This window comes from Stegodyphus dumicola, chromosome 11 (genome assembly GCF_044657685.1).
Source record: "Stegodyphus dumicola isolate Sdum_Otavi_A_Nest chromosome 11, ASM4465768v1".
Lineage (NCBI taxonomy): Eukaryota > Metazoa > Arthropoda > Arachnida > Araneae > Eresidae > Stegodyphus > Stegodyphus dumicola.
In genome coordinates this window covers 43,876,077-43,896,234 of record NC_140778.1, presented here as the reverse complement: position 1 = coordinate 43,896,234, position 20,158 = coordinate 43,876,077, and positions in this window count along the sequence as shown.

Here is a 20,158-nt window from a genome sequence, read left to right as displayed (position 1 = left end):
AACGAAGAATTACATAGGATGATTCCAGATTGAAGTTCTGTAGAAACGAAAGGGTAACCCCCCCTTCTTTTTGAAGCTCATTGTACCTTTGAAGCTTTTTATTTGTTTATTTGTTTATTGACTTTTGCTAATTAAAATGTAACAAAATAAGAGTAGTAACTGTAAGATTGCCTAATCAACATTTGCTAAAACGAAATGTTCGAGATATATGTATACTTCCGGTAGAATGATTGTTTATTTCTAATATAAACTGGTATTTGTTGTAATGATTTGACGACTGAACCGAAGAGTCGGGAGCTGTGCTCGTGTGTCGTCGAGTGCATCGCGAGTTGTAGCGTGGAGAGTCTCGAGTGTACGTGGAGTTCCGAGAACGACCAAGCAGAGTCGGGAGCTGTACTCCGGAAAGCAGAGTTGGGTGCTTTGGAGGAAGCTGTCTCCACCGTTATTGCCTGACAGTGTGAAGGCTGTGTCGCTGATTATTCCAGAGTGTTTATAGTAGATCTTCGGCGGCTGTAAAACGTGGAGCTGTCCTGATTAATATTGGCTAAGTAAAGTGTGTTTCCATACTTCATCAAGTGTCGTCGTTATTCACTCCGAATCCATACGAACCCCGAAAGAACGTGAAGGAAGAAAATAACGTAACAACTGGTGTCAGAAAAGAAAAACGCAACAATATATCTCGAACATTTCGTTTTAGCAAAGGTTGATTAAGCAATCTTACAGTTACTACTCTTATTTTGTTATCTCTACCTTGAAAAACCTCAGCTATTCTCCCCACTAACCATTTGGTTGACGGCAAATTTTCATCTTTTATTAATACAATGCAAGAGTTCCCAACTGAACGTCATCTTTTAAAAATTTCCACTTGTGACGTTCTTGTAAATTACTAAGATAATCACGTTTCCATAATTTCCAAATTTTTTGTGTATGCTTAGCGATTCTTTGCCATTTAGAAAGTCTGTTTTCATTTATGTTGGATAAATCTAGCTCAGCAAGATTTCTGATAGGTCTACCAACCAAAACGTGGCCTGAGGTCAAAGTTTCAAAATTGTTGTAATCAGTTGAAATCGGAGTAAAAGGTCTTGAGTTCAATACTAGTTTACGTTGTTTCTTAAACTTTATTGGATATGGGTCGCAGAAATCAACAACAGTTATGTTAAATGGGCATGATGGTGCGACACGCTCTTTGGGCAACTCAGCCATTACTTGTTGAACTGTGATGGGTTTGTTCTTAAAACATGTTACATATCTGTAGATGATCTTTCTATAATTATTTCTGCCATTAAGTGGCCAGAACCTTTGTCTTACCTGATGTAACAGTGATTGTGATCCTAAATGAAGGTAACTTAAATGAAAATGCTCTAAAGTAACAGTAGTTAAACGATGTTTACTGGTAAAACTATAGGGTGTTTACTATTAGCGGGTAGGTCGGAATAGGACAATCGTCCGCCCACTCTAATTAGCCTCATGTTATCAAGAAACATATACAGTAATGCTAATTTACTTTTGAAGTTTACACACTTACCTCTTTTTGACTGATTTATTTCTTCTCAAAACTCACTTTTTTGGGCCTCTAAGAAAATATACACCTCAGCATCATTTATCTCTTCTAAAGTAAGTACTCCATATCTCCTTACCTGGGGGGTTCTTAAGATTATGGATAAACCTGTAAATGAAACTTACAATACGAATAAGTGTAGTATAATTAGAATACAAATTAAGAATATCATTAAAGAGACTTGGTTCCTTACCTGCAATGAAAACTAAGTTAGAATCGTTATTATCCAATCTGGAAGCATCCAAAGAAATACTTCGTTTCACAAAACCGAAAGTAATATCACATTCTCATAAACTTCATTAGCTGTTCCGGCTCTGACCGGTTAAAAAACCTTGAATTGAATTATTCTATTTCTCGTCGATAGTTATATATCACAATAAAATAACACCACACAGATTACAGAAAATAACATGCTCAAAACTTTCAATACATTTATTTTCCATAGCGGCACTCTGGCGCTAGGTTTCTTTCTTACAGCGTAATATATGAATCGCAACTTCGATTGTACAACAAAAATCAAGTTTCTCACAGAATATATTTCAGCGCCAATTCTGGTGGTGCATGCGCTATTAGACAAGATTCTCCTCTGTCGCCAAGTGTTTCTCAGGTAATACAAAGCAAATAGTCTTGTTAGTTTGTACTTTTAATTAGATTTTTAATTAATTTTTGAACAATATTTATTTATATTGATGGTCTTGTAACATCACATTTGTATTTATCACATGTATGATGCTTTGTCATTGCTAAATAGCTTTTATTATAAAAGTTATATTGATTTGTACCATTATTCCCCTTAATTTGTTTATTTTTGCTTTCCCTGAATTCTTTGAATTTTAAATGTTAGTTGCCACTTCAGATAGACTTTCTCCACCATTTTATAAATTTTTAATTATACATCTTAGCTTTTTATACATATCATTTGTGTTGCCAGATTATTTTTATGTTTATCTTTCATTTAAACACACCGTGTAATTCGTTTTTTTTTTCATATGCTTTGGGGTTCATTTTATTTTGATCTTTCGTAATAGTATCAATAACAATACTACATTAGTGTATTCTTGATACATTTTCACATAACTAAATAATAAATGTTTGTCCTTTAATATCCCTCGCAACAGTTCGATTTTAGAAAAAATAAGGGTGGTGTGATTATGTTCAACCACTTTGTGACCTGTTCACCAATTTTCATAGCAATATCACCAAAATTTAATTCCCATAGAAATAACATTGCGATTTTGATTTTTAGTTTACCAGTTACCTAATTAAATATTAAGCATTATTCATTATAAGTGTCGTTTTAATGTCAGAAAATGGTCATGTTAGTGTCACTATAGTGTCAATTTAGTATCTGGTGTTTATGTTTGTGGAAAAAGTATCTTAATTATTTTACTTATTAGTATTAATGTACTATTATTGTAGTAACTGGGCAATTTACCATACCGATTACTGATTACAATTAATAGACAAATTTATGATGGAATTAAATACTTTGACACAATTGGGGAAACACTCTTGGCAGGATGATGCAAAGGAAATTGACTATTTTGTAAGTAAAGTGGGCAAAAGTAAAAATATAGTAAAATTCGCCAAACAGGATAAAAACCGTTTGCGAGATCTACTGAAGTCTCATAAAATTTGTATTCAATTATTACAGTCAATTTTGCCATTGATGAAATCTTCACAACCGGTCAACTCATGACAATATTTCAGTGATATTGCAAGTGCAGAGTGAAGCTACTGCTGCTTTACGCGAATTGATAGAAAAATTTAACGAAACATTGGCCACAGTTGCTGGGACAATGGATGAATCTATTAATACCGATTGGACGGGTATTTTTGTCAAAGATGAATACATACAGACTTCTTAATTTGTTCTCGATAAAAGTTCCAACGAAACACACACTTTAGAATGTGTTCTTGAAGAGATCCCTAAAGCTTGCAAGATGATGGAAATGGGTATTTCCTGTTCTCCGATTTTACAAGACAATACAGAGATTAATATGAGTCTAGGAGAAAATTTTGATTTATTAGACGACATAGCTTTTTTTCGAGAAAGCTTACATACCCAACAGTAATTGAAATTAAATAAAACTGATATGAATAGATTTCGCTCTCTTTTAGTGGATCTACTCACCTTGGTGATCTCTTATCAAGATCTTTCGAAGCACAATTATGTATTGATGAAACAGAACAAAGATCTTACTCTTTGTACATTAGTGTTATGCGGAATTTATATAACGATTCTCTATTTACTTTGATTTTATATCCGAATTCCTTGCAGTAATGCTGTGACATACTAAACAAGACTTAAAGAGCTACATGTGCATAATAGTTGCTCTTGCAATAACTTTTACATCTATACGAGATTAACTGCTGTGTTTTCTTGTTAGATTACTATAATAAATAATTTTGAAATACAGTGAATGGCATAGGCAGCATTTCTTATGGTCGCATCAAAAACTTTTAAATATTGATTTTAAATATTGTTTTGATTCCGTAATCGTAATTAGCACATGTGTGGAAGAAAACAAAACATTCTTTACAAAAACTTTCTTTGTAACCAATACTTTGCAAGCAAAATGTTTGCAATATGAGGTTAACCTTCGAAACTATGTATTATATAATGCACCTTGTAACTTTCAGATCAGACGGAAATATTCCCTATATATTTGTAGAGATCGCTTTTCTAGCCGTTTAATGTTTTGCAATAGTGTATATTGCACCCTTTCGAAATAAAACAAAATCTTGGAAATGATGGCTTTAAATTACACAAAAAGTTAATTGTCAGAAAATTTTTAACCTGCTGTATGGGAATTAGGAAAAAATCAACCTAATAAGGAACTCTATCGTTCAGTTTATGTATTTATCTCAATATCAGCCATCTGTAATGAATTAAAATGTAAACACAGTCAGATACAAATTAGTAATCCAGAGCGATTTCGCCGCGCCTTTGTTAAAATGTTTGACAAAGCAGCATTTTAAGGAGGAGAAAGCTGTGAATAAAGCGCAGTCAATTTCGATGTTAGTAAGGCAAGGGACACTTTTCTTCAGGATCAGCACTGAAGAATCGAGCCAAAGTATGGGTTTTGCTTAATTTAAAATTTATTATTAATAGCAAATTTAAAATTCATATTTTCCCTATAACTTCTATGATGGGAGCGCACCCGTGGTGGAATATTGCGACGCCGGTGCTACCCAGGCAACATTATACAGTCTTCTCGAAAGGGGACAAAGTCTTCTAGGAAAACTTTCGTGCACAGTAAATTAGCGTGTGTTCAACTATTTTCAGAGCCGTATTCAGATTTGATAAAGCCCTAACCCTTTGTAAGTCTGTTATACGATATTTATACTATATTGGTTTGTTGGGGGGGAAGGGTGCCTCCACGAATGTGGGGGCCCTAAGCTATAGCTTGTGTAGCTTATACGGAAATCCTGCACTGATTATTTTGTTCTTAACTCAGTGAATTTGTTTATTTTATCTTTACTCCAAGCAGTTGTTCTACCACTACTGAAAAATAAAAAGGAGAGAGAAAGTCGTTCCTTTGAACATAATATCTCCTAACCGGCTAATTTTCTTTATTTGCGTAGGCTGCTTCATATTCTTAGAAACTAAATTTCCTTAGTTTTGCGGAACAATACATTACCATATGGAGCTCCGAAGGGGTACTAATAGAGTTTTAAATTAAATGCATTGTGCAATACAAACCTCAAAACAAAACAAATTCCCTCTAAAGTACTAAAAGTAGGAAGAAAATATTTCAAATTCAATAAAAAACTAGAAAATATTCTCCCCTTGTAGCTATGACACGACAGCATGCTAGAGAACCAAATTTTTGCAATCAACTCACATTGCGAGGGGGGAATGAGGAGTTCGCTTTGTCCGTTGTAAATATTTCGTCACCTGAATGCTCACAATCTTCAGCATCCACAAACTCTATACGATGAAGAATGAATAGAAAGATATATAAGAAGTCATACCTCGCAACTCGTTTCGCTTCGAGTACCTAACTCTTAAGAGTAACTTAAGACTTATTTCCATCTTGTTCAGTTATTCAGTGCACAGTTACAGATTAAAACTACTTAATAAGTATCCTATTAATACATTTTAGTAAACATATCAGTTTATTAATACATAAATACTTATTTACACATTAATACACGTTGTGTTTGGAGGAAGAACATTATTAGGTATATACATCGGGTTCGTTTGAAGTGAATGTACAAATGTGATGAAAATTGAATAAGATTTATTTTTATCACAAATAAATAAAACAAAATGCTTCAATTTCCTAAGATATTCGATAAGAGATACAAACAGAAAAGAGTCTGTATGCATCAAACCGAAAAGAGTCTGTATACATCAAACAGAAAAGAATCTGTATGTATCAAACAGAAAAGAGTCTGTATGCTGTAACTACTGAATGCCTGTATTCAAGGGAATGTCCGAGTCTGATTTCTTTTCTTTTGATTATTTGCTTGGGTAAATATGCAGTTTAGTGTATTATTTGAGCATGTTCAAAATTAAATATTTAGTCTTTTTTGCTTATAGAAACGAACACACCAGCAGCAGAGGTTTAAAATCGCCCGGATATTTGCAAAGCTCTCATTCCGCAGGTAAAATAACCATGAACAAAACATTCAAATTTTTTTCCAGTTTCGAGCCAGGCACTATCTCGGCCAGAATGTGTAAAAATAGTATGACAAAACTGAGGCTGTTTCTCTTGTAGTTCAACTGGAAATATTTATAAAGCTTAGTTCAAAAATATCTATATGAGACTTTTGCACTAAAGTTAAACTTTTATGTAGCTTACCAGTTGCACAACCACTATCTAATGTTGGCCTTCAGATGCATTTGGCAGGAACTATATTTTAACCCTCTTAGAGGCCAAGGTTTTCGCTATGAAAGCACAGATTTTCCAAAATAACTATGAGAACATTTTTTTTTATTTTAATTTTAAAACTCTCCTTGTATTACATACCTGGATTTGTGTACTTTTGATATATTGCCTTAATTTCTTTGACATATTTTAATATTCACGTATATATACGTTCTAAAGATATCACAAAAAATATTCTTGGCCGTATAAATACTGCCTTGGCGCTTAGAGGGTTAATGAGGCATTGGCGAACACTCCACTAGCCGAGCTGAACTCCTACTTCTAAGCTCTGCCTCATTGAGTTTAAATTTGTATAACCTTCTAATCTGAGCCAGAATTGTGGCATGAAGAAAGAAGGATAGAACACCTGAAAATATAGGAGTTAATGCATCTTACGAATAGTTTTCACTAGTTTCCTAAAGGTGAAATTTTGTTTATGCTCGTTCAAAACTCGAGATTTCTTTGCCTTCATTTTTGAAAACAAGGTTCCAATTGGAAACGAATGAGTATTTTTCGATATTTAAAATCTTTAAACGTTCCATTTGGTCTGATTAAGACCATAACCGATAAACTTAGAATATAGAATTGAATGAACTTTTTTAAAATTAATCTAACGAGAAATTCAATCAGATACAGGTTCGTCACTCACGATATACTTCGGAGAATTTGCATCTGTATGACAAGAGTTACACCTTTCATTTGCAAAAAGAATGCTCAATTTTTATTCCCAAAATGTGAACAGAGCCCTCTTCTGTAAGACTTCTTTCGCAAGCAATCGAAATAATCGTTCTACTTAGACGCAAGTTCTTCGATAAAGTAACGGCTCGCACAATGTGTATTAAAAATGTCTAAATGGGTAAAATATTCTGGAGTTCACTTAATATTTGAGCTTAATTCTAATTGTGGTTCATAATTAAGGTAATTATGAATCAGAATAAAGGTTCAGGGTTTGGAGTAGATAAACGCAAAAATATATTTCCCCGTAAATTTTATTAATATAAGTTTTAAATTTATTTAAATAGGAAAATAAAAAAATGGAAACGTACAAAATCTCAAAGGCAAGCAATTAATGCATTAACTAAATTAATCATAGCTAAACCTTGAGCATAATTCTGCCATTTTAAAAAGGAAAAATTGTTTTATATAATAATATTTTCCTTCTTCTTTACGTTATCTGCATATCAATTTCCTATACCTAACTGTTCTTTAATTCTAAAATGCGTTACTGTAATTTTCAGTAACAGAATTTGGTATTCAGTACGATATTTTTCGACTGGATATGTGTTGAGGTGCGGGTACTGGGGCAGTAGACCTAATCTAATGCAGTTCGTTGTACGATTTTCGATCAGATGATGATATGAAAAGAACAAGTAAGATGAGGGGGGGGAAGTTCATAGTATTTTGAAGAGAGTTCATATCATAAGCAGCAGTGGAGCAGCATTTCGTTAAGACGTCAGTAATTAGGAGACGATAGTAACAGTGCAGATAGCCTTGAAGTCAGGGGAATAACATAAGCGACATCATCCGAACTTTATCTGAGTCGCCTCCACCTAGGAGCTTGTCGATAGCAATATGATTCGAGAAGCAGTCGATGAATTGTAACTGTAACTGCTGAGCTGGTGGTGAAGCGTCCTACATGGCAGGCGGAAGGAAAGCAAATGGTTGTAATTGAGGAACGTAATGCAATGTTGAAGTAGCCTCCCCTGTCGGAGTTAGCGATTGGTTTGTGCGAATTTAAAGCAAATGCATTTTTGTTTGCGGAACTTGTCTTTTGATGTCGATTTATGAATTAAGGAGTTAGTGCCCTTAAAATCTATTTAAGTAGAATTATATATGCATCGTGCAGAAATGATTGACACAACGACTCTCACAACGAAACTGTTGCAGTATGCGAATTGTTAGGTTAGGTTAAGCTATTTAATTACGGCAAAGTCTCGAGGGCTATCTGCCTAAGGGACGCCTTCGTGGAGGACTTTCTAAGGTAAAATGGCTCGTATACACGTTACACATGGAAAAAACCACGAAACCACCCATGCAGCCAGAACGTTTGCGGGATTCGAACCTCGGACCGAACTACCAGTGCTCAGCGACTTTACCGCTCGGCCGCTGGTAGGCCGTATGCGAAGAGAAAACAAGTGAAATAGACACGAGGGGGTGTGACCTACTCAGAATGCATAGATGGAGCGAAAGGTATAAATCAGAGCCCGTCCCTTTCGCCGTCGTCATTGAGAACTCGGGCAGCAATGATGAAAAAGAACGGCCAGCTTCGGACGACCTGCAGCATCGCATACAGGTGACAGGTGACGGAGGACGGGGACGCCTGGTGTTAAACGGAGGTAAACAGGCATATGTCCCACGCCCTCCCCTATATAGATACAAGAACTCCCTGGGGTCCCACAAGGGCGCACCGGGAGTTACTGAGCCTTCATGTAAAAGTTTACATGACCATACAGGGGCTATTCCAGTTTGACATTGGTTCTGTACAGATTCTTATGTTAATGGTTGACCTGGGTGTTCATAGGCCATAATGCATACATGAAACATAACATTACATACATGATATATGACATGACATTAAACTTATACATAATACTTGCATGAATTAGTACATACATACTTTACACTTCACATGACATTAGACTACACATACATAATGCATGACATTAATCTACACTTATTAGAGTTATAACCTGACTGTATACTACGTTAAGCTAATTGTATCGCGAACTTGCTAAGTTACTTTATAACTGGATTACTTATAGTTTACATTATTGCTATTACTTCTTAAATGACATTATGCTATATAACAAGATAGGCACACATAATTTGCCTTATAATCATATATGCGTTACTTAAAATAATACACATGGGGCACGCGTTACACGCGCTAATGACTACATTACCGATTACGTTATATTAAAAGTACACATAGTACGACGTATTACAGGCGCAAAACGTTCAGCAAGATGCAGGAAGAGACAGGGTTTGCGCAAGGAACATTGAAGGCAATTGTGCATGGTGATTTAAAGATGACAAATGTGCGTGCAAAGTAGGTGGACCTTGGACTACGCCTTGCTTGAGAAAATGAAGGACGCGATCAATGGCCAACATGTTGAATCTTCTGCCGAATTGCATGCAAATTGTCCATATGTGGCGCACTAACAACTCACAGATTGGTTTACGAAAGCCCCTTCAGTACTTCCCGGCTCGATGGCAGAAGTTTATTGACATAAGAGGGGATTATTTCTAACTGATGTACTATTAGTTTTTTTAATAAATTGTATTCCGCTCTGCGGCAGCATTTGCGCCATTCATATCTGTACGACATAAGTTTATTTGATTTAAGAATCACCGATCACCTCTACATGGAAGCAGTGACCCAGGAATACGAATTAATTATTTGCCACATAGCCACGCTCTGTCCATTATTAGGGAAGCAGTTTCTTTTAAAAAAAAAATGCATAAGATTATTTAGCATCGCAGAAGTTTACCATGATTTTAAACTACATATAACGCAGATGTGTACGAAAAAACTAGTGGGCAAGTAATTAATTATAATTTTTTGATAACAAACTTGATATTTTTTTTATTAATTTGAAGGTCTAAATTCCCGACGTAATTGACAGAGCAATCGTTATACGCTGTATTCATTTCTTTAAAAGTTAGTAAAGTGTTACGACAGGTTTGCTATTATATTTAGTGATCATCAGTGATAAATGCTGATGGCTGCTTGATGCATAGTCACCTATTTTTTTTCCATTTTTGATCCCGTTTGCAACCGGTCCGGCTATTATTATGTTATGCACCCTTGCGGCAAATATACCATTGGGCAGGATACATCACAAGATTACAGCGATTTCCAGGCAATACATGCGTGGAAGGATGAACAGCAATGGACGAGAATATCATTCATTTTTGTTCAGAAACAAAGTACTTGCGAGATTTCCTGCATGACTCAGACTCAGTGTATTACTAAAATATTATTCTCTACAATACTGAAATAATAATTGACTCGGTGTGTTAAAAAATTAATCTGCATTTTGTTTTATGGTTTTGTTTTTAAACTTAATTTTTTAAGAAACAGATCTGTAATCGATGTGTACATTTACTTAATGACGGAAGTTCCCACAGACCTCAATCTTTATCACACCAACTCTTGTAAAAGTAAAATATTATTAGGAACATAAAATATTCTAACAACTGTTGCAGTGCCAAGTCATATAAATAACTAATTCTATTTATGTTATTTGTATGTTACTATATGTACTATTTATTACTAAATTTCCAAGTATTAAATTACTTTCATTAATTTACATTTACTAAAAACATTCTGAAAAAGAACTTCTCCAAGACTAGCGGCCGTCAAAGGCTGATTCAGAAACGAGCGCGATCATGGGCGCCTTTATCGCATTTTCCCGAACGGAAAGGTGACTAATGTTCTTTACAGTATGAAAGTTCCTGCAGGCAAGACTGACTTTTTCTGGAGGAAGTACGTGAGTGGGATGACTTATAAAAGAAAGAACCCAAATTAAGTTGCAGACAATGACATATTTTCGGTTTCGGTTACTTAAATTTGAATATGTATGTATGACGATTTGACTACGCAACAAACCGGATATTCGGAGATATAACGGAATGATGTTTCGCGAATGAGATCGCTTATGAAAGCTAGCGCCTCATCTTCAATTCTGGTAACTTGATTTTTTAAGTATAATGTGATGTCCCTCTCTTTTAGCTAACAGCTAAATGTGTAGGAACCTCGTGAACAGCTAAGCGAATAATCGCTTTAGTTCATGAAAAGAGACGTAAACTCAAGAAGGGTTAATTACCCTTTATTATTCAAAATATGGGTGTACAGTCGGCTCCTTTCTCAGAGCGTACAACAAAGCCTCTACTTGGGCTCAAACTCAAAGTAATCAGAAATAAAACTTAACTAAAAAGTTATAGCCGAAACTATTAAAATTTTAAGTAGTTGGCCCCGAAATACCTAATAAGCTGGCGAAGTACTAAAAGGCCTGCAATACGGCCGAGCTTAGTAACAGCTTAGAGAGAGACGCAGCCAAAGAGCGAATCTTGCAAGTCAAACTCTGGGGCTTTGTAACGAAGTCAGTGGAATTTCGACTTAAATATCATTCTTACTCATTTGCATTAAACGCAATTCTTAAAACACATTCTGGTAGGTAAGCTAAAATCACGAAAGACAGGAAAGTATCTTTAACTAAAATTAACTGTTAAAAACTTGGGTTAAACCTTCGATAACAATTAGGAAGAGTGACAAGATAAAAGGCTTCTATAGCATACAAAAACTGGATTTTCAATGAAATGTCACATAGAACCTTTATATTAGGACAGTGATTCTCACATTGCGCTATGGAGACAAAGAGTAATTTTGAAAATTAATATTTCCCTTCAGCTTCGCTTAGGTCTCCTTCATACTTGCTTTGGTCCGCCAAATTCACGCCCTTGTTTTGATTCTTCGCTGTTAACGCTGCCTTTGCATCGGGAATCTATGCAGCTCTGATTGGACCATGTCCATATCGGGTTGATGTGGCTTTATTTTAAATTCTAACTGCATCTACTTCTAATATAAATCTTTAAAATATGTTGAACTAGAGTATAATGTAACAAATAAAAGAAATTTATGTTATTGGGAAAAAAAAAAATTCTAAATTCCCTTCAAAGAAATTGGAGATATCAGTAGAAATCCTGAGGTTTCGCGATTTGAATTTTTAGCGCTTAGCGACTGAATTAAAAAAATTCAGATAAACTGTTCTTTTTTTTAAATTTCCGTTACACATGGTGCGTAATGATTCATTTTTAAATATATTTATGTGTTTTATTAATTAAATTTGCGGGGATAATATATTTCAAAGTCTTTCTACTCGAGTCTGAGCCTTAAATGTAACCAAACATTGCCTTAACAATGAATCTCAGCTATTAAATATTACTTACATTAACTTTGATCAACCTATACTTTAATTTTGGATAACAAAAACTGTGTTGAATAGTTAAACGGATTCCATACTTTTATTACATAGTTAGACATTTGTCTATGTCCATTTTGCGCGACCCATTTCTTTTTCAAAGAACTAGATTCTAAGTAGAACGTTTACTTTGATTGCCTGCGAGTGAAATCCGTTAGAAAGCGGATCTGTTTATTTGTTGACGAATAAAAGCTAAGCATTCTTTTAGCAAATTAAAGATGTAAATCTTGTTGTGTACATAAAAACTTTTTCGAAGCATAACGTGACCGATTTAAGTCCTTGAGCATTTTTAATAACCAAAAACACTGGTTTACTTCCAGCTGAAACCTTCCGTTAGAAACTTTAAAATAATTTTGAGTTTCGGAAGCGGATAAAAGAATTTCACATTTAGAAAGTTGGTTTGCGATAACTATTTATATGTTTCACTAACTCTTACATTTTGATCTAGGCAAGTCACATAAAATTAAACACAATGTGGCATAAATCAAAAGTACTATTTTAGCTCAGTTAGAGAAGTGTCCGCCATTGCCTCAAGATAGGTAGTTACTGCTATATTCAACTCGGAGAAAAAATTACACTCTTGTCCATAAATGAAGGATAATTCGGAGTCACGCGGAATTCGAAATCTAAAATAAATATATCACCTGTAAAATCCCTACACACATCTTCAAGAATCATATGCAAATTTCAGGAAATAACCAGATGACACCGATGGTACGTCACAATGACGAGAGTGTAAGAGAGTGATATATAAGGAATACAGGCAAAGAAGTAAAATTGTTCGCAGGCGCTTTATAAGAATTTCAGTGCAATAACTAAATAGTTATGACACAAAGAACGCATTTGGATGATTTTTTACGTGGTAGAATTATCGGCCGTCTGGAATGTGGGCGTACCCAACTGGAAGTATCATACGAACTTGGAATTGCCCAGAGTGTCATCTCCAGGCTTTGGCAACGATTCCAAGATGATGGTAATCTGACTAGACGTTACAGCACAGGTCGCCCCAGAGTTACAACGGCGAATGAGGACCGGTATTTGGCAGTTACTGCCAAAAGAAACAAGCGGAGCACAGCCTCAGACCTGTCTCGTCAGCTCTCTTCAGCCACTGGAACGACAATTTCAAGGCAGACCGTGTATAGAAGCTTAGGGCAGATTGGTCTATATGCTATGCGTTCCACTTACTGCAACTCACTGTTGCCTGCGGTTAGCCTGGAGTAGAAAGCATGCAGTGTGGACACCGCAGCAGTGGGCTTGTGTGATGTTTTCCGACGAGTCCAGGTTTAGCTTGCAGTCTGATTCTCGCCGGACATTCATATGGAGAGCTCCAGGTACCCGTTACGACCAAGAAAACATCATTGAACGACACCGTTACGGTTGTGCAGGAGTGCTCGTTTGGGGTGGAATTATTCTGGGTTGCAGAACTGATCTGCATGTTCAAATTGGAACGATGACAAGCCAAATCTATCGGGACGTCATTCTGGAACAACATGTACGTTTGTTTCGGGGCGGCATGGGCGCACAATTTGTGTTTATGGATGAAAACGTGCGTCCTCACCGTGCCAACATCGTAAGCGAATGCCTTCAATCGGAGGATATCACCCGTATGGACTCGCCAGCATTCTCACCGGACGACTTGAATCCAGTAGAGCACGTGTGGGACATGCTTGGCCGACGTGTTGCAGCCCGTCAACTTCTTCCTACATGTCTACCGGAACTTCGGAGAGCAGGACTTCAGACTTGCTTTTTGAGTGGTGTATATCCCCCAAGATCCAGAATGCCTAGGCGGTGTACGGACTGTATTGCATCGTCTGAGAGACATACAGTGTATTAACAATCATACCAACCATGTAATATTGGATTTTTGTAAATAGGTATTTTTTGTAATTTGCTCCAGGGAGAAAAAATCCCTAATTATTTTAATAATATAAAACATATAACATCTTTTTTTGCTCTTTACCTTTTGTTTAATAAATAAGCTTTACAAAAATGTCAAATTTGTTTTCCTTCTAAATCTTTCTTTGCCTGATTTTGCATTATCCTTAATTTATGGACATGAGTGTAGATAGTGCCTACGCACGGGTTACTGGCAATTTAAAAAAAAAAAATCACGAGCTTATGTATATGGTTTCCCAATCAAGTGTTTAAATTTGAATTCAACTTTATGTGTAAAAATATTTAAATAAAAGTAGAAAATAAATCAGCCTTATCACACTTTTATTACAACAAGTCAACTTTTTATATTTGTGTTGTATTTTCGGTTATAAAAGGCTTAATAAACTTTAATTTCGATCTTTCACCAAACTTGCCTTGTAATTACAGGCACTAATGTTTAAGAAAATTAGATAATTTTGAGTGTTAGTTGTTGAGGCTGGGTTAATATACAAATCTAACAGATAATCTCACAGATAGTTCAGCTTTGTAATAACGTTTGACCAATTCAAGCGAGCGCAGATTTTAAATTAGGTTCCAATTCTGTTTGCTATATTTGAGTCTACAAAGTAAATGTTGATGATACAACATAATAGAGTCCATGTTATATTACATTGAACCTAGTTTCATAATTATCATTTCATAGTAAGAAAAACCACTAACCCCATAAGCAAGTTGTGTTGAAGTAGAGGCCATCGTAGCAATCTTACATGAAAAGCGAATACATTTTCCCTTCAGTTAATTAGAATTAATCTGACATTAATTGTTATGGCAACGGTTTCTAGAAATTTTAATGCTTTAATGGCTTTGTGTTCAATTTTACATTATTTTGATTAACGAACATTAAACGAACATGAATAACGCCTCTCAAAAATCTGCAAGCTGTGATATACACCTATTGAAAGATTTGAAGATAGAGATTTGCTTATTTATATGACTGAGAATCCAATTTTTATTAGAAAATTTTATTTTCATAATTATGTTTTACTTTTATCGCAACTTTTATAATGACGATTGAAGCTTCAGGTTTTTTTCCGGCATTAAATCAGTAAGAAATTTGATTACAGACAAGTTGATTAAAATTAAATTCAAGAAAAATGTCTTATAACAAAACGCAGATCAACTTTAAACGCTCGGAATCAATTTTCCGTTCCAATTTGAGACACGTGAAGAAAGCTTGTAGAGATTAACAGTTAAAAGTTATAATTGTGATTTGGCCTCATGAAAGTACTTCATTTCTGTTCCTTAACAAATGTATGATATTATCGTTCATTACTGTTGATCAATACCAGTATTTATCTGTGATAAAGTTTCAAGAAACTCTGTGATAACAGTTTACTTAATTTAAAAAATGAATGCAGCTTATATAGTTTGGATTGTCAAATACTTTGGAAATTTAGTTCTTCAGATTCCAAAACATTTCAGATTTCTTTCTAAATGCATTTGACGTCACAACAAGTTTCGAGTCGATGGTGCCATGGATATTTTAAATCATATTTAGCGTTCCAGATTACAATATTTATGATAGCAAGTGCAAGAAAAATTGGTACTCACCAGTTTTTTCGTACACTGTTGTCCTTTATGTATTTTAAAAAATAGAAAAAACGCCGAAAATATCCACATCGTAACAGAAACTTCTTTAATCAAACTGTTCTGCGTATTTTAGGCAGAGCGGTGGCTTTTATATTAATTGATGTTTTGCTACTTTTATTCTTTTATTTTTTTACCCTGTTGTTTACCGCCAAGCACTTCAGGAAATATTTCGGAAACTTGAATGAAAGCGCATGTTCCGATGACTGTGCACTTGACGTAAACATCACAGAATTTAAAGAAGTTCTAAAATCCTTAGGAGTGCTTTTCCAAACCCCCACAAGAGGTATTTATTAATTAAAGTATTTAAATAATAGTTTAGGTTTGCTGCTAAACTTTCAAATATTAAAACGTGTTAATTATCTATATAGTTGTTCTCGCAAATTTTCTACATTTTTTTAACCTTTTCGAAGATACGTTCTCTTTCATTTTTTGATTAGACCTGGATCAAACTACTGGAGTTCAGCAGTTTACCCCTCCGCTGATGATAGGTCCCCCACTATAAGGAAAAAAAAATAACATTTAATTTTCCACCTACTCCAATAATACACGAAGCTACATATATACTGTGACAATTAATCAAAGAAACATAAACACTCAGATACTCGCTTGAATGTAGGCTTTCAGCAGTTATATCAAAGAAGCTGGTTTTTCTTTGAAGCTTTAATGCTTTAATTGAAACATCTTCATGAGTATATGGCACAGGTAAGGAGTGCAACCGTTTACCTTCCCTGCGCCATATACTCATGAAAATGAGATATTTTTGGCTACACAGCTATTTTCCACCAATAGTGGGAAATCGTGAGCTCCCAAATAAGCGAATCACAAAATTGTGTACGTTTCATTCAAAATCCTCGGAATGGCTGAATTTGATTTCTGAAAGAATTTTTTAAAAAAGAATTGTAATGGTTTAACTACTTAACTCCAAATTTCCTCAAAGTGTACTATAAATAAGAGTGCATATCCACAAAATTTAAGTGAATCAAAGATTTACTTGATTCAAATGACAAGTTTGCGAGCAGCTGTAAATGCACCGTGGTACGTCTGAAGTTCTGGATCTGGATCGTCAGTTTCACTTCTGGCCTCTGCTACAAAAGAGTATACTATACCAGTAAATATCTTGGCTCTTGGACTGACTGGCTGACTGGCAGGTTATTGCCGGCAATGCAGTCCTGTGAACTGCGTATCCGGCTCTATCAAACTAGCCACAATGGCGACATCACGATAATTCAATCGTCACGTTAATACAGCAAATAGGAAGTGGCAAAAAGAGGGGACCGGTATCATTCGGTCAAGAGGGTCAAGGTTATGCACAGAGGTGGAAACGTTGCCATATAATGCAATACAAACTATCTACAAATATATACGAAATTTATCAAGTGGGGAAGTTTGAGTTACAGAGGTGGGCCGCGAATAGACGTAGGTCTATATCCTTCATTAATATGACTTAGTTGAAAGTTTGAAAAATATTCATGTGATCACATTTAAGTCCCTTATCATAAAAGTGCCTATTAAGTTTGCGTATGTGCTCCTCAAGTGTATCCAGCAGCAAGTCATCATGAAGAGTTAAGTTACTAACATACACATGCTCGTTAGGTAATAGTACGAAGCACTGTATTCTGTATTAGTTGCATCCTTTTAATATCCATTTTACCTATCGTCGACCAAGCAGGCGATGCATATGTGATGATTGGCCTAATAGTAGAAAATTAAACACTTTCTTCTTAGGTCAAGGTTTGAAAGTTTCCCTAGAAGGGGCTTTAAGCTATTAATAACATGGAACGCCTTTTTGCGAACATGTGTGATGTGGTCCTTCCAGGTAAGTTGTTCATTAATTACTATACAAAGATAGGTGACTTTTCGAACTTTTAGGACTACTTCATTAAATAATGTAATATTCTCCTGCATAGGCGTCTTGATATGTTTTCGTCGCACTATGAGCAAGTTAGATTTTTGGGCGTTTATAGATATTCTCCACTTTGTGCACCAGTTCTCAATGCTAGGCATGATGTTCTGCAGCTTACGAATAGCAAAATTTGCTTTTGCGGACTTAACAGCCAAGGCTGTGTCGTCCGCGTAACATCCCAGGAAGAAATTTTTATCTAGCTGCGACATAGGAAAATCTGCTACAAACAATAGATACAAAATTGGACCTAAATTGGATCCCTGAGGGACCTCCGCATTTATTGGCCTGATGCTGGAGTGATCTTTTCCAATAGCCACCTTAAAAGTTCTATCTTGGATGAAGGACACAATGAGCTGAATTAGCTCTCTCTAGATATTATAATGGATTAATTTGTAGATAAGACCCTCATGCCAGACGCGGTCGAAAGCTTTCGCCACGTCTAGCATGAGGATTGCCACATTCTGTTTCTTATGAAATGCGTCTCTGCAAAACTCTGTAAGCCTTACTAACTGCTTTGTGGTGAACAACTTGCTTCGAAACAGGAATTGCTCCGGGGTGAGGACGTTCAAATAAGGCTTTAATCTGTTAAATAATAACTCTTTCGTAAGTGTTACCGAAGCCTGAATGCAGACTGATAGGTCTGTATCCATCAGGTTTTTTTTTTTTATCTTTGCCGGGCTTTGGAAGAAGTATGACCTTCGCATGCTTCCATTTGACGGGAAGGTAACTTAAATTTACACTTGCATTTATGATGCTAGTATACATCGTGATGCAACTGACAGGCAGATTTCTAATAGCCGTGTTACTAATCGGGTCATAGCCAGGTGCCTTTCGTCTCTTTAATTTCTTTAATATCCTGGTCCTCAGATGCAAATTTTGGGAGATTTCTGACTGTTTATCTAGTCGCGTAGATAATAGCAAACTTCGTAGGTAAACTCAATATTGCGTGGGATGCGGTTTGGCATAAACTGCTGTTCTAGGTATACAGCCAGTACATGTGCTTTTGCGTTGTTAGTAGTGGCAATGTTGTTGTCAGTATAAATAAGCCTGTTGCAAGTAGCAGTACCTTTAAGGTTTTTAATAAACTTCCATAGCGAATCGTCCTCTGGGTTTAAATTCAGAATCCTTTCTTCCCAAACCTCATTTCTATGCTCAGTAATTTTCTTTTAATGAGACTGTTTAATTGATTTAATTCTCTCTTAACCAGTTCACCGTTTGCCCCGAGAGAAATACGTTTACAGAAAAGGCATCGTCATCCGTTAGCGTCGGCAGACTCTCGTCGGGGTGAAATTTGGTCTGAACCGTCACCCCCGAGACACATACGACGCAGCGACGTTTTTCCAACCCCCACAGAATGAGTCGAAAATCAAAAGGGGTGATTGATGGGTTACTTATCTTCTCAGCAGTGTTGCATTAGGATCACAGCGGGGCTGTTTCAGGAAAGTAAAGGATGGGAACACTTTCTTCGACTAGCTACCCCCTCAACATATCTTATGGGATCCACAACAGCTTTCTCCTTTTCTATTAACGGACAAAGGGATTTGAATGCTATCCTTTCAATTCTTAACGATTCAATTCTTCTCTTTTGTTACAGGCCATCAAGAAAATAATAAAACAAAATTCAAGGATATTTCAAATACTAGCTAATGCCCTTATTTTTACGTTATATAAAGCTTTTTCTTGACAATTAAAAATTACATTTACATTGCAATAGATTTGGGGTTAGGTGCAGGAAATGGAAGTGGGGTGGGTGCAAAGGGAAAAATATCTGCTCTAAGGATTACACCAGTCTTTGTGTTTTATGTTGCTCCTTAGGGGTCGTTATTCACCATCCTTCAGTGTGACAGGTACGCTGTTCAATCTGATTTGAACAGAACTTCTAAATAGGCTTTCACAGGTGGTGAAAGGGGGAAAGAAATATTCTGAACCCAGTTTTAGACACAAAAAGTTTACCTTTGGATGCGAAAAATGGCACGAAATGTTTACGATTTTCCTAACGGCGAACTGGTTAACCAGAGGACTCCAAGTCACTTTTCCTTAGCCGGTTTCTATCTTTAATTAAGTCCCTAATGCTCTACCAGCCTCAAGTCCCTACCGGCAAATTGCTCCTTATTAACCTGACGAGAAGCTGCAAGTGTTATTAACTGCAGTGTTTATGCTGTCTGTCAAAATATCAGTGGCTGAATCTATATCATTTCTGGTCCTTAGACTTCCAATATTTGTGGGGGGCGTCACCTGCAAGATGTCTTTGAAAAGGTTCCAATCAGTAAGATTAATTTTCTCGCAGCTTCTTTCTTTGGCCATACGAAGT